The sequence below is a fragment of the Mytilus californianus genome, unplaced genomic scaffold, assembly GCF_021869535.1.
Source record: "Mytilus californianus isolate M0D057914Y unplaced genomic scaffold, xbMytCali1.0.p SCAF_5, whole genome shotgun sequence".
Lineage (NCBI taxonomy): Eukaryota > Metazoa > Mollusca > Bivalvia > Mytilida > Mytilidae > Mytilus > Mytilus californianus.
Window position 1 is genome coordinate 67,060,519 of NW_026262701.1, and position 16,700 is coordinate 67,077,218.

Below are 16,700 nucleotides of genomic sequence, written 5' to 3' on the forward strand. Positions count from 1 at the left end.
ATATAGTTTATATAGTAAATTTACATTGTTCCTTAATGTAAACGAGAATCAATTCAAATTTAGATTTACTATTAGTTATTATATACCTTCATTCAAGGATTTGTATAGTGAGTCTCACTGTACAAATCCTTGCTTTATTACAAAAGAATATTTCTTGTTCGTCTCCTCTCTTTTACAACCACTGGGTCGATGTCTCTGCTGACGGGCAACATGTCCCTGGGGACATCTTCCGCCCAGTAGCATAATATGCATGAAGTTACTAAGATCAAAAAGAAAACTAGCTCGGACGTTGACCAGTATAAAAAGGTCAGACGAAACAGACGTCACCATGGACACGGTGTCGTCTGATATGGCTGGTGTCCCCACATCACCAGACATGACAAATATCCCTAATATGACACATTCAGATCATCATAATAATGACAACAGCAATAATCTACGTTCGCAGCCGTGTTCAGTTCTTCTACAAGACATTTTGGATTTTAATGACTCTGAACAACACTGTCTCATTTCGAAATGTAAAACCAAAAACTGTAAAACCTGTAATATTTTAATAACAGATGCTCAATTCACTAGCAGTTTAACTAAAAGTCTTATTTTACCAGAAGCTACGATGATCTGAAATGTAAATCAACAAATGTCGTCTACGGATTAGAGTGTAACCTTTTCGGATTGGTATATGTCGGTGAAACGAAAGGAAGGCAAAATAAACCTATGTGCGGCCATATATCAAACATCAACAACAATGCAAGCGACATTGTTTACCAGCATTTTAACCGGCCTGATCATTCAATCCTTTCTATGCAGGTTCGTATCATCGAAAAAATATACTACAGGACTAATAATCCTCATCTTGCAACATCTCTCCGTAGACAAAAAGAAGATTACTGGATTCGACAATTGGGAACTGCGACACCATATGGTTGCAATGTTGAAAAAAATATGGTTAAGGTATTCTATCTAGTCCTTCCTGTAGCTCGGTGAATGTGACGAACATTTTAAACTGTACTCTTCGACGTAGACGCAGTCATGGTCATCGTCATTATACATCACCTACTCTCCACGATGTCTCTATTAATGACCTGCTGTCACTCATACAACGCCGTTAGGTATTCATCGCATTCGCACGAAGCTTTATTTATTACCCCTTTCAAAACTTCATTCTCTTTACAACCTATGTTTGGAAACCTCTGTTACAAACCCCCATTCAAAGCAATACAAACTTACAGCTATCACCTCGGATATTGCAAGTCACAGACTTTTCAAACCAGTTCGCATTGGAAAAGATGAAAATGAGAAAGGATCCTTTCTAAAACTTTCCTTTGCCAAAAACGGTCTCGATGCCATCAACTTGGGCAATATCCTTCATCATAAATCAGTTCACTCAAAAATACACCCTCTTTTAAAGATCAGTCTGTACCTATCATTTCTTATACCTATACCAAACCAATTGCAAATAAATTTTCAATTATAAACACGTATTGCAGGATCAAAAATACTGATTAATTCAGTCCAGGTTTATCCCAGGCAACGCGAGAAAGAAGACGTAGATACTCTTTCCGAATGGATTACGTCGTTGATACGAATCAGAATTAAAAAAACTGAATGGGTCTATGAATACCTTGCTACATCAATCTTTAAAGACCCTAATGTTGCAAAACACCTGTCCTACCTCCATGTTGTTATCTCCGCAGATAAAGCTCCAAACAACATCGTTTTCGTGTGTAAATCACATTACATAAACTGCTTGATAAATGAACAAGGTATTGATAATTCTCTTGAAACTCAACATATAGCCCAACGACATTTACCAAGGAGGAAATCTTGAATAATCATAGGACTGTTCTATGTTCCTTTGGAATTTCAACCAAAGATGAAGAACTGGATTTTTCATCACTGTATTGGATACCCAAACTACATAAATGTCCTTACAAACAATGTTATATTGCCGGGTCTCCCAAGTGCTCCACGAAACCTCTTTTTAAATTATTAACCTCAATTTTATCAGCAATCAAAGCCGGGCTTCAAAGTTATTGTGAAACCTATTCTAGATGTGGCGTGAATCAGATGTGGATATTAAAAAATTCCAAAGATCTTTTACAGTACATACAATATAAGTCTATTTCATCTAGCAATAGTACTAAAACATTTGACTTTTCTACACTTTACACAAGTATTCCTCATTCCAAACTAAAAGACAAATTGAAAGAGTTGGTCCGACTTTGTTTCATAAAAAAGAATGGCCAACGTAGAAACAAGTATCTTGTCTTAGGGAGGGATAAATCGTACTTTGTAAAAATCACTCTGATTTAAACAAAAACTTCCTCTCTGAAACTGACATTATCAAGATGCTTGATTTCGTGATGGACAACATATTTGTTACGTTTGGAGGACGTATTTTTCAACAAACAATCGGCATTCCCATGGGAACCAAATGTGCTCCTCTTCTTGCCGACTTGTTCCTTTATTTATATGAGGCCGACTTCATACAGGAACCTCTTAGGAAGAAAGAAAAGAAGTTAGCAGTATCCATTAACGTTACTTTCTGCTATACAGATGATTTTCTCTCAATAAATAACTAAAATTTTGGTGACTATGTTGAACGCATCTATCCCATTGAAGTTGAGATAAAGGATACAACAGATACAGTTAAGTCTGCCTCATATCTTGACTTACATCTAGAAATTGACAATGAGGGTCGGTTGAGAATAAAACTTTACGACAAAAGGGATGATTTCAGCTATCGTGAACTTTCCATTTCTATGTGCCTGCATACGGAGTAAATATCACCCAGTTGATACGATTTTCCAGGGGTTGCATTTCCTATCATGATTTACCTGATAGAGGGTTGCTGCTCACAAGGAAGCTATTAAACCAAGAGTTCTAAGTGGTGAAGTTGAAGTCATCCCTTCGTAAATTTTACGGACGCCATCACGAGTTGGTTGACCGTTATGGTATATCCGTTTCACAGGTGATAGCGGATATGTTCCAATTGTCGTAACTACAAACTCGTCCCCCTTTCCCCGAGTGTGACCTACTGAATTAAACTTATTACCGGGTATGTACTAACACGAGCAACACAACGGGTGCCACATATGGAGCAGGATCTGCTTACCCTGCCGGAGCACATCTTATTTATATTATAAGATATCTTATTTAGGTTGTAATATATCTTAATTAGTTAAAAACATGTCTTGTTTACACAGTGGCTAAACCGATGACCGAGAACAATAGAAAATTCGCTCTTCTTATGAAAAAGTCGAGAAAATCAATAGTAAAACAATGTCGGTGCCGATACTGACCGAAAGTTATTTCTAAACAACAGTCGTACATTTTGAATAAATAATTTGTTAAACTGTGTTTTTAGAAATATACATGCAAAGACATGATGTTTTGTGTTCATTATTTACAGAGAACATTGCATTAGAAGCTTGTGAAACTGAAATTTAAATAATGTTAATCTTTGCTCTATAATGATAAAATAAATAGGAAAAACTCATGAACATACAAAATATAAAGATCTTTCAGGTCCAACATTTTCGGAATGTTCCACATAGTCCTTTGCATGTTACAATTTCCGAAAATATACCTATTTTTCACATTTTAAGTTTTTGAGTACACAGGTCTGCTCTTGTCACGTGAACGTTCAATATAGAAATATTGTCTTTTCGTGAATATAACATTTCAAAAGTCATGTATGTGCAGGTTAAAAAATAAAAGATAAATATTTTTATAAAGTAGGTTATACGTTAAAAGAATTTTAACTATTTTTTTATATTATTTTAAGAAAAGATCGTCTCGATTTCTGTACATGTATTTACGGTCTTCTTTATCTATTCACATTCAATGTTTACATCGGGATAAGGTACTTTTGAATTTGCTTGGTAACTTAATTTTAAAAGTGCTAATCTTTGCTGCATATCAATCGATTCCATTGTCCCAGAGATGTATACATCCAGTAGAAAAATAAATTTAAGTTGGTAGTCCAAGAATTTATTCGCATAAAAAATTTTCAAACCAATTGTAACCAAAGCTCCTATAGCCTGCTCGTCGTTTGTTATTTTAGGAGGGAAATGATAACAATATATGAAAATTTTGTTTTCATTTCAATTTAATTTTATTAATTTTATTTATCAGAACGTTCTCTTGTGAATTTTTAATAAATAGCGTCCTTGCTAAAACGAGACAAACATTGAAAAGATAACGATTTCTATGTTTACTAGGAGGTAATATTTTGTCACTAGATTTCCCACTGTACAATAGGAAATGAAATGTTTCCGGACAATAACTTGAGTACAAGTCAATGGATCTCAATGAAATTGTACCACAAGGTTCCATACAAAGAAAAGTAAGGTTGGGAATGATATTGGGGGTCATGGCCCTAACCGTTTGGGGAAAAGGGACCAAAACATTTTTTAATACTTTGTATAAATTGTTTATTTGTTAATATGTTGAGCAATTATAATGGGGTTTAATTCAAAGTCTTGAATTCTTGGGGTTCTTTATTATGCTGAATCTAACCATGTATTTAAATTTTGGATTTTTTGACCTCGTTTTTAGATTGGTCCACATTAAGGTCAAAAAGGTCCAAAATTAAAATTTGTTTGATTTCACCAACAATTGAACTCTTGGGGTTCTTTGATATGCTGAATCTAACAATGTAATATAGATTTTTGATTTTGGGTCAGGTTTTCAAATTGGCCCACAATAAGGTCCAAAGGGTCCAAAATCAAACTGAATTAGTTTGATAATTTAATAAAAATTGAATTCAAGGGGTTTTTGATATGCTGAATCTAAACATGTATTTAGATTTTAGATTTTGGGTCCAGTTTTCAAGTTGGTCCAAATCGGGGTCAATGCTGAATCTAACTATGTGTTTAGATTTAGGATTGTTTGCCCCATTATCAAATTGGTCCATATTGAGGTTCAAAGGGTCCAATTTTGTTTGATTTCATCAAAAATTGAATTCTTGGGGGTTCTTGATACGCTGAATCTAACCATGTATTTAGATTTTGGATATTGGACCATAAAAGGTATATGTCCAATTTCATTTTTTTTATTTTCATAGACTTCATTCATTCTGTGTCAGAAACCTATTCTATGTCAAATATTTAATCACAAGCCAAATTCAGAGATGTATTGCACAATTAATAGAAATTGAGAGTAGATTCATAGTTAAAAATAGATATAGCACCATCATATTTTGATTTTAGAAATTATGTATAAATATAGTTTGAAATTTACTGTTATAATTAGAGGTAAGTTTTAATGATTTTTTAAAAACATTGTATTAATGATGAATTATTTTTTGGAATTTTTTTTTTCATTTTTTTTTTGTACATTTTTGTAAATTAGTTTAGAATGTATATATATATACATATACAATATTAACCAATATTATCCATTAATAAATAAATACTAAGTAAGTAAATTAAAGTCCTGGTGTACTTGGATATTATTGTCCATTAATAAATAAATGAATTAAATTCTTGGTGTGCTTGGATATGCCGAATCTAACCGTGTATGTAGATTTTTGATTTTGAACTGGGTTTTAAAATTGATTCACAATAAAATCCAAAAGCGTCCAAAATTAAACCAAGTTTGTTTTTAACAAAAATTGAATTCAATGGGTTTTTGATATGATAAAACTTAACATGTAGTTAGATTTTTGATTTTGAACCCAGTTTTTAAGTTGGTCTAAATCGGAGTCCAAAATTAAATTTGATTGATTTCAACAAAAATTGAATTGATGGGGTTCTTTGATATGCTGAATCTAACTGTGTGTTTAGATTTAGGTTTTTTGGCCCGTTATCAAATTGGTCTACATTAGGGCTCAAAGGGTCCAAAATTAAATTTTTAGGTTCTTTGATACGCTGAATCTAACCATGGTTTTAGATTTTGGATATTGGACCATAAAAAGTATATGTTCAATTTCAAATTTTTATTTTCTTAGACTTCATTCATTCTGTGTCAGAAACCTATTCTATGTCAAATATTTAATCACAAGCCAAATTCAGAGATGTATTGCACAATTAAAAGAAATTGAAAGTAGAATCATAGTTGAAAATAGATATAGCACCATCATATTCTGATTTTAGAAATTATGTACAAATATTTTTTTGAAATTTATTGTTTATTGTTAGATATTTTTTAACTAATTAGAGGATTTTTTAAAAACATTGAATTAATGAGGAAATTGTTTTGTTTTTTTTTCAATTTTTTTTTGTAAATTTTTAAAATTAGCTCAGAATTATATATCTTTCGGTGGTCGATGTGATGCCTTTCCTCTTCGGCATTATCTAGGGTTGTAACACAGTACATGCTGTATAGTGGCAAGTAGATGGTGTACCTTTCAGATCATCTAGTTTGTATATCGTAAAGGATGATAATGTTAATTACCATGCCGCCACATCAAACTTCAATTTTTATTATACACGTCTGAATATGTGAGACATTCTGAGTGTGAATTTCTCGATCGGATAACCCTTGGTTATACAGGGCTGGAGAATGTCTGTCATAAAGTTGTCACATGTTTATATTTTTATGTAGCCTAGGTGGTCTAGGGCGCTGGACACGGTGCAGGCGGTGTTGCCACGATATCACAGAAGCAAGGGTTCGAATCCCGATGAGGGAAGAACTAAATTAACGCAATTTGAAGATCTAACATTATAAGGCTATATTTGAGACGAATTATATATATTTTATGGTGTAAGCCCTGTATAACCACGGGTTCTCCGATGGAGAATGTCTGTCGTAAAGTTGTCACATGTTTAGACGTGTATATATAAATAGATATATATAAAGTCTCTGAAATATATATATAAATATATATATATTATATAATAGAATAGCATCCTGTAGTTATGCTGAAGAGATGAGTAGATTATCATTCCTGTACACTTAAAAATACTTCGTGTATTGCGTTTGAGATGTCCTTGTTTAATTCCTACGAGAAGGTAACACCTCCCGAAACGAAAGCTGATTTTTATCAGCTATAGTTAGAGGAGGGGATAAGGCGTCTGCGCAATGCTAGGCGTTGTTGTCGTAGAAATATGAAGTGAAAAGTACAGGTTCCAGCCCCAGTCGGGGAGGAAGTAAAGAATTAGATCTACTCTAACATTGTTAGGTTGATTTTCTAGGCAGTTTATATATATAGTGATCCGATGGATAAATCTGTTGTAGAGTTGTCACTGGTTCAGACGTACTTATAAATATAATTATTTCTGTGACTGTATCTTGCATTAATTTGTAGGATCCTTTACAATAGATATTTCAGCTGATCTGTAACAATTCCATCTTCATGCCTTATATATCATGTACTGTATTACGACGCTAGATTAAAACTGACGAGGAAAGGTAACACCCGGCCACCGAAAGCTTTATTATTGTGAAGCCTAGGTGGTCGAGTGGTCTAGCGCGTCGGATACAGTGCAGGCGATTTGGTGTCACGATATCTCAGTAGCATGAAATCGAATCCCGGCGAGGGAAGAACAAAAAAATTGCGAAATTAATTTTACAGATCTAACATTGTTGGGCTGATGTTTAGACGAGTTGTATATACAGAATGTACACAGCCATGTATCACCATCACTGCTGGTGATCCGTTGGATAAATCTGTTGTAGAGTTGTCACTGTTTTAGACGTACTTATAAATATAATTATTTTATGTGACTGTATCTTGCATTAATTTGTAGGACCCTTTACAATAGATATTTCAGCTGATCTGTAACAATTCCATCTCCATGCCTTATATATCATGTAGTGCATTACGACGCTAGATTAAAACTGACGAGGAAAGGTAACACCCGGCCACCGAAAGCTTTATTATTGTGAAGCCTAGGTGGTCGAGTGGTCTAGCGCGTCGGATACAGTGCAGGCGACTTGGTGTCACGATATCTCAATAGCATGAGTTCGAATCCCGGTGAGGGAAGAACAAAAAATTTGCGAAAGCAAATTTTACAGATCTAACATTGTTGGGCTGATGTTTAGACGAGTTATATATATATATATATATTATGAAGCGAACCCTTTTGAAACTTAGCCTTTATTGTCCATTAATAAATTAATTAATTAAATTCTTGGTGTACTTGGATATTATGGTCCAGTAATAAATAAATGAATTAAATTCTTGGTGTACTTGGATATGCTGATTCTAACCGTGTATTTAGATTTTGGATATTGGACCATAATAGGTAAAATCCAAATTTTTCAGTTCTTAGACCACATTTATTTTGTGACAGAAACCTATGCTGTGTCAAATATTTAATCACAATCCAAATTCAGAGCTGTATCAAGCTTGCAGTATCCATACTTGTCCCAATTGTTTAGGGTTCGACCTCTGCGGTCGTATCTAGCAGGGCCCCGCGGAGCATTTTATTTTCTATGTGCTTGATGACGTTGCAAATAACAAATGAACCCGTGGTTTCTGTATATTATTTGATGACAATTTAGAAAATAAATATAATGTATAGATGAACGTTAAATATTTGTCTTTTTACGTAAAATCAGTAGATTTTATATTTTGTTTATAATAACTTTGAGTCTTAATATTTACTTTATACTTACTAAATTAAGCTTCTGTTCATTGACATATGTTTTGGCAAAACTGTGAGCTGACATAAAAGTAACGATGCACAGTACAAGAATACTACTCACTTTCATTTTCTATCTATCTTAATAATCTGAAATAGAAAGAAATATTTTTCTTCAGTATTTTTTATTTTATTTTTTTGTGAAAGGGAGAAAGAGAGAATTTAACGTATTAAAAACTGAATTTCATGCAACTCCAAATCATTTACATTCTGATATTTAAGTTTTCTGTTGACAATTTTCTGTTTGTTTGTTATTTATATTGTGTGCAGTTTAAAAAAATCTTTTGTTATAATTTGACCTGTATCGCTAGCTATCTTATCTTGTACTCATGCATTTACTTACGTGTATTTCACACTATATCATAAATCATCATATATTTCAACCAACATTAAAATTTTGTTCTCAGATGTAAATGGCGTCAAATCTATATGTATTTATACATCAACATGAACTTTCACTCAGCTAGGATTGTCGTACATGGAAAATACTTGTTGAAATATTTCAATACATGGAATAGGTCAACATGACTTGGTAAACTATAAAGTTACGGCATATTACATTTAAAATTAAAAAAGTGTGTGGCCAGAACAACTATAAATATTCACCAGCAAATACTGGTCCCTTCATCGAAAAGTACTGCAGCAGTCATTATATAAGAGAAATGATGTGTATATAATGATCTACAATAGTATCTGTCGAAAACTATAACTTTGGAGCAAACAACAATCAATCAATCAATCAATGTTTTTTTTTAAATAGTTTCCTTTTCAAATATTTGGATATCGTTCTTCACTCAATAATCCTTTTCCCAGTAATTGCTTAACATTCATTTTTTTTTCTATGAGGTATTAGTTAAGGATACAAGTAACATTGAAATTATAGCTTCATAAAATCTACGGTCACCATCACGATTGTTTTTGTATCGTTACATTTACAGTGTCTAAGAGTCATGATTTATTGATAATAAAAAAATATCTTCAATCTGTCATAGATCCCTCGTGTCTCGATTTTTAAAATTACATAAATAAAAAGATAAAACAAATGTTAAAACGCCAAATTTAAGTGCTTGATTTAAGTTCATAGTCCACTTAAAAACTTTAAAATCAAATAGACTTCCTGGCTGCTGATATTCATGCGAACTGTTATCAAATACTAGTATCGGCCCATTAGTGGTAAAATATAAATCAATTTTCATGAGATACTAGACATACAATTTATGAAAAAATGAAGATAAGTTCCGTTGTTTTTTTTTTACAGATACAAACGTTCAATTTTTGTCTTTTTTAGGAAAATAAATATCTTGATTTTTTTTAATGAATGTATGGCCACAAATCAGTGTACAAAGAGGGGTTGATAGAATGACAAGAAATTCAAACTTACCATATATCTAAAAATTTAAAAAGAGAACTAAAAGGTTTGGTTGCAAGTTTTTTTGAAGCCTTTCTAAGAAAAATCGCAGAAGAGTTACAAATATTTTTATTCAATAACAGTTGAAATATGGACATCGGACATCGTTAAGTTCTTAGAAAACAATACTATTTTATCATGCTTACCCCTGATCTATAAATAAGAATTAGCGACTATTCCACACAACCTAAAACAGTTTCTAGAAAAAAATGCTGCGATCATTGAACTGAGTTATGACATAAATACCAGAGAGGAGTGGGTAAACCATTAACATGTGCTAAAAGGCGAAAATCAACGTATAATGATTGAATATCTTTTTTTATGAATTTTAATTTAAAAAATGTTCGATGAGCAAATTATTTTGAGCTCGTTATCATAATGATTTAATGACCAATATCATTTTATCTTGCACCCTTTTTAATGCGATATTACTCATTGTTTTTGTTGTCTATGAAATTAAAATGGACCCACGAGAGAGTTAACCTATCAACCCTTTTAATAAAGTGTTTTGTAAAATTGTCAGCGTTGATTCTTTCATCCCTTGATGAAACTTAAGCCAGGATATACGCATTCATGGCATGACAGGAAGAAACATATCAAGATGTCCGTAATTATACGCCTTTCAATTCCCTCAATAAAATATGATGACATGTTTTTTTCAGGTTCTATCTTATATACAGCTGCTTTTACTGATATTTTGATTATCTAAGAGGGTGTTGACAAATATTTCGGCTGAACAAATAGCCTCCGTTAGTTTTAAGTTTTTTTATCAAATCTAAAACAATACTAGTTGTTTATGTTTAATAATAGCTCAGCAATACAGGTAAAGTTTGAATTATTGATTTAATCCAAAATCTTGAACCTCATAAAACGAAACAATTTCACAGGCTCCTGACTTTGGACAGGCACATACAGAATGTGGCTGGATTTAACATGTTTGAAGGCACCAAACCTCCCCTAACCTGGACTGTGGTGTCACGGCAAAACACAAGAACAAACTACGCAAAACAATAAACGAAAAACAAATATGAGAAACAGCAAAAAAACGACAACCACTCAAATACAGGCTCCTGACTTGAAACAGGCACATATAGAATGCGGCGGGGTTAAACATGTTTGCAGGCGCCATCCCCCTAATCTGGGACAGTGCTGTAACAGAACAACATAAGAACACACTATAAAAATAAGTTGAAGAAGGCTAAACTCATCAGATCGATACAAAGCAGAAAATATTTAACAAATTACAGACCAGATTTGACATGGTATTTATACATCCCTCACACACAAAAAAAGACACAAAATACAGATATGAGAATACTCGCAGTTACTGACAGCTAGTTCAAAGCCAATTACAACTAATAAAAAATAATGTATCTAAGACTTAGATATGAATCAGTTCACATCCAACATCAAAATGATTTAGTGTAAAGACGTCATTAACAGTTAGAGAAAAATACGACCTTGTGCAATGCCAAACTATAAGCATCGACAGATTGTAGTGCCGTGAATGTGTATATGTGTTTAACAATGATATTTAGTATGGTTTAAATTTACGGATAACAAAATCAAAATTTATACCAATAAAACAATATTCAAAAATGTAATTACAGTGTTAAATTGGTAATATTTTAGAATAAGTTTATTTAATGGATTGACAAATTTACCCGGATAGTATCTAAATTTCCGGGCTCAGTAAACAACATCATCGTTAAAAGTAGGATGTGCTATTCCGTTTGCAATAAGTTTTCTACATGTAAAGCCTAATCTTTTTTTAATGGATTTATATAGTTGAATGTATAGTTCCTTTATTCAGAAGGTTTCCCGAAACTACCGATGGGCATCACTCCAGTGAATGTTTTGTTCAATCACTAGGACTTTCATTTGGTTAAAAGCATCAAGTTTACGAGCCGAGCTGCTGGACTAACTGGGAGAAGTGACGTTTTAGAGACACTTTATCACTTCTATGACCATTGTTGCGTTTGTGGGAAGCCTGCTTTGACTCACCAACATATTGCAGGCCACAAACCGAACATTCTAGATTGTAATAACGTTCATAATTTTTGCAGGTCACATTGCAATTTATTCTATAGTTATTTTGGTGGCCTCACTGTGGAATGTTTATGAGTGATGCGTCTGCAGGCAACATTTGCAGCGTTTTATCACCACGCGAATGTCCTAATATTGCATACCCTTTATTGCATACCATGTATTACATCACTTTTTAATATACCTCTAGAATTTTTATGTTAAAAAATACTGAAGCGTAAATGGTAAAATCTTGATAGACATTAGCCCTCATGTCTTTGGTCCTCTGTCAAATTTTCAGTTAAATGAGAAAACCATGGACTCAATATGTTTAACATAAACATACACAATGAACCTCTTATCTATTTGCAAAATAGTATACTAGGTTGTTTGCTTCTCATGGCTCTCATAATGCACAATATACAACAGTCCACAAAATATACCAGAATTCCGTACACAATTTCTATTGAGATTTGTTTTTTACCATTTCGGAATAAGATAGCCGCTTGGTATTGGTCTTTTGAAGACGAAACTCGCATCTGGCGTATCAAATGTTAATTCTAGTATATATGATGAGTCTGTTTTCAACCACTGGGTCGATGCCACTGCTGGTGGAGGTTTACAACCCGAGGGTATCACCAGTCCAGTAGTCAGCACTTCAGTGTTGACATGAATTATCATTGATATGGTCATAATTATGAATTAAATGTTTGCAAAACTTTTGATTTTTTTTTCGAAATACTAAGGATTTTCTACACCAGAAATAGATTAACTTAGCTTTATTTGGCAAAACCTTTCGGAATTTTGGGTCCTCAATGCTCTTCAACTTCGTACTTTTTTTTTGCCTTTTTAACTTTTTTTTATTCGAGCGTCAATGATGGATCTTTTGAGGGCGAAACGCGCGTCTGGCGTACACAATTTTAATCCTGGTATCTATGATGAGTTTATTTAAAATTACATACCGGGTATATTAAGATGCCCAGTGTAAGAACATATGTAAAAAAAGTCCTATTTTGTTTAATGATAGTTCCAGAATTAGTCAATTTAGTGGACTCACAAAACTGTGTTTAATGTGATATTGTATATTTTCTCTCATTTTCACCTAAAATGTAGTCGAAGTTATAGTGATAGAGAACAATCAACGATCGTGTAATAGACGAACAATTAACTTTATGATAATTTAAGTTCAATTGATGTTGAAAAAAACCCAATCTTTTTTGACAGAGTACAGAGGTCTATATTGAGAAGTTAAAACAAATTACGAAACCAATTTAAATTTCAGCACGAACATATTATTTTTATACTATATAATTATTCTTTTCTGAAATGATTTCTAAACCAGGCCGAATTTAATTGTTCTTTGATAAATCTTTAAGTATTAAAGTCTTTTATTATTCGATACAAGTTTAATCACCAAAGAGCATGTATATGAATTGATATTTGTACTATCAGGAGACGGTTTTGCTAAAGCTGTTGCCAAATCCAGAAAATTAATTCATATGATGTTATTCATATGTGTTCACGGAAATGAATATATGTTTAAACTAAAATTTTGTTGTCTTACATACGCTTTAAAATTTATTTGCTGCATCTTTTCACATTATCAACTTAACTTTATCCTTTGAAAAAAAAACCAGCAAAAACAATAGAAGTGTATTTTAAATTTCAATAAATTACCACTGTCAAGCAAAAGTGGGGTATTTAATATAGAAGCAAATTTTCAATAATTGTATGGTAACAAGACAACAATTTTTGCATTTAGTTATAATCATTTTCCCATATAAAACTATGAATTTTCATTACTTGGCAGGGGCGGATCCAGAATTTTGGAAAGGGGGGGCGTAGTAATGGAGTTTGCCGAGCGTAGCGAGGCGAAAATTTTTTTGGGCCTTTTTTTGACTAAAAAACATAAAATAAGTGTAAAATGCATTTTATAGTTAAAGTGTAGGGGTTGGACATTTTTGGCGCCGTATTCTCTCCATTAATTGTCTATTATAAAATGATTGGATGGATTCAAAGCTATGTACTAATTAATTTATTTGATGTGGGATTTGTCAGTAAAAAATGGACATAGAAAATTTCGTTTGTTGTATGCATGGTTAGTTAGCATAATCTCACAGATTTCTTGTTGTAAACAAGATATACGGCTATGAAATTTACAATACGACCGACACGAAGAAAGACAAACAAGCAATTTTTATCCAAATGTTTGGTTGAAATGTTTAAACCAACAAGGGAAGTGAGGGGGTTCCAAATCAACCAAAGGCTACTAATGAGTCGGAAATGACAGTGAAGTTGTGAATGACTGTCGACACATGAAGACATATAGGCCACACCCAGCAGCAGGTTGTAGTCGGGCCTTGAAAAAAGTATTCAGTATATCAGTTCGGCGAAACAGACATTCCGGTCAGATATGGGATTCACATGCAACCCCCCCCCCCCCCCCAAAAAAAAAAAAAAAAAATTACGCCCGTTTTTTATTCATCATGTTCATTTAATGCTAAATAATTTTGTTGAAAATATTTTTTTCTAACAGCAAAAAAGTGGACAAGATTATTGTTTTCAATCCAGATACGGCCAGAATTATTGTTTAAAGCAAAAATCAGGGTCAGATTTTTTTCTCTGAAATATCTCAGACTGCCCCCTCAAATCAAATGGTCCTTACCTTAGACTTTAAATCTATATTTAGAGCTTACTGACTGGGGATCACTATTCAGCAATGTTATTAATGGGCTGGCGCGTGTGGGGTTAAACATGTTTTCGTAGGTAAATAATATTGCTGTGGAACTTTTTTTTTCATGAGAGTGTAATAGAGTATTACTTTCTGATGGTTGGAATTGTGAAATAGAAGTCAATACGTTCTTGCTCAATACTTTGTCGCTTTGAAGGCGTCATGCTTGTCATCCTCAGCCTAAGCAATGTGTAATGCCTCGTTCACACGTACATTTAATTCGAACTGAATTCGAATCGAATGCGAATCGAATTCGCTAATCGCGTTCACACACTCTTCTTTTTTAATTCGAATTGATTCGAATTGGCGAAATAGCATTATCCAATTCGCATTATAAATGCGTTTTTGTTAATACGAATTACAAGTTAACGTCGTTAGGACAGTAAAGCGAATTTGACGCGCATTGCAATTCGAATTAGAATTTACGTTTGGACGTTAAACGTTTCGAATGCGAATTAAACTAATTCGAAGTAGTTAATGCGAATCGAATTCGAATTACGTGTGAACGCAGCATTACTTTAATTTGAATTTAAAATTGACTGAGTGACGTTTTTTCGACGTACTGGTCAACTCCACCGTAGCGAATCACATGACTTTGACATAATCAATAATATATTACAGTAAATACGAGCGAAAACTATCTTTATAAGTAAAGAATTGTCGCATAAAAATTGAATACACGGGAAATGGCAAAATTCGCGAAGTCTAGTCTGATTAATCATTTTACAAAAAAAAAAAAAAAAAAGTGCAAGCAAAGAGGGGGCGTACGCCCTCTACGCCCCCCTCTGGATCCGCCACTGCTTGGTATTCTTTGCAAAAGATTAAGATGATTTGAATACCTATCTGTGCCTTAAAAATTGAAAATAGTAACAAAAACACCCGAAAATGTAATAATATCATATTTCATTGTCGTTCCATTTTGATGGTGTGCTTGTTCCATGTCAAAAGAGATAAAAATATATCCTGTACCAATGTATCCAGTTTAATTATTGTATATATTTTCAAAGTTCTCATCTATGACGGGCTTATAACACTTATTTCTTTTATTTTCCCCCCTATATGTATGTAAAAGTTAAGATAAAAAATCAGCTACTTCATTCATATGATTTTAAATTTAAAGCAACTATATATGGACAGGATTTTCTGTTTATACACAGTTTTGAGTTAGAAGGAAAACCGACATGGTTAGAAAATACAAATAATGACACCATTACAAACATAATTCCATATTAATATTCTTGTCATGGTTAGAAAATACATAGAATAACATCATTACAAACTCAATCGCAATTTAATATTCTTGTACGTGTCTATAAATAAAACAAATCTATTTTATTTTTAGAAATTTACCTGTGATAATATAAACGTCACAAAAACTAAGTCACTTTTTGTGACGTTGATCCATTAATGTGACGCGCAGTTTATATTTCGTTTGTGGTGTCCTGGTGTGCTGTCGTGAATGCATGGGAGGTGTTCGTTGTTATTCTGCGGTTTACATGTTGTAATGTACTATTACATTATTCATTTATGTATTTCTCTGTGCTGAGCATTTGCTTGTACTGTATTCCTGTCACGTAGTGTTGTCATTTTGGCTGTATTTTTAACAATATAAGCGGGAGGTCTGGCTAGCCATAACACCAGGTTCAACCCACCATTATTTTCTTAAAATGTCCTGTACCAAGTCAGGAATATGGCAGTTGTTATCTACAGTCCGTTTCTATGTATTTTGGCGTTTGCTTTTGTTGAAGTTCAGTGTTTCTGTTGTTCCGTTGTTTTCCTCTTATAGTTGATGTGTTTCCCTCGGTTTTAGTTTGTTACTCGGATTTGTTTTTGCTTAATCGAATTATTGAACAGCGGTATTCTACTGTTGCCTTTATATGCACAACATTTGCCAGGGGCGTAGCTACCCGGAGGCACGGCAGCACGTGCATCCACGTCGTTTTCA

General features: G+C 33.2%; 1 protein-coding gene and 1 long non-coding RNA gene across 7 annotated transcripts in view; one reads left to right on the forward strand and one right to left on the reverse strand.

The window, feature by feature from the left end:
• Positions 1 to 16,700, forward strand: part of LOC127701283 (uncharacterized) — a 526,465-nt gene that overhangs the window by 332,267 nt on the left and 177,498 nt on the right. The gene's annotated exons all lie outside the window — the stretch shown is intronic.
• LOC127701376 (uncharacterized) overlaps positions 1 to 16,700 on the reverse strand; it is a 34,623-nt gene that overhangs the window by 5,423 nt on the left and 12,500 nt on the right. The window contains exons 1-2 of one of the 3 annotated variants that reach the window (XR_007981992.1): positions 10,146 to 10,269; positions 8,566 to 8,681 (exon numbers count right to left, since the gene is read on the reverse strand). This is a non-coding gene — a long non-coding RNA (uncharacterized LOC127701376). Of the gene's footprint in view, positions 1 to 8,565; positions 8,682 to 8,934; positions 9,072 to 10,145; positions 10,270 to 16,700 lie in introns of those variants that run through there. The other 2 variants (XR_007981993.1, XR_007981991.1) reach the window with 2 other exon arrangements.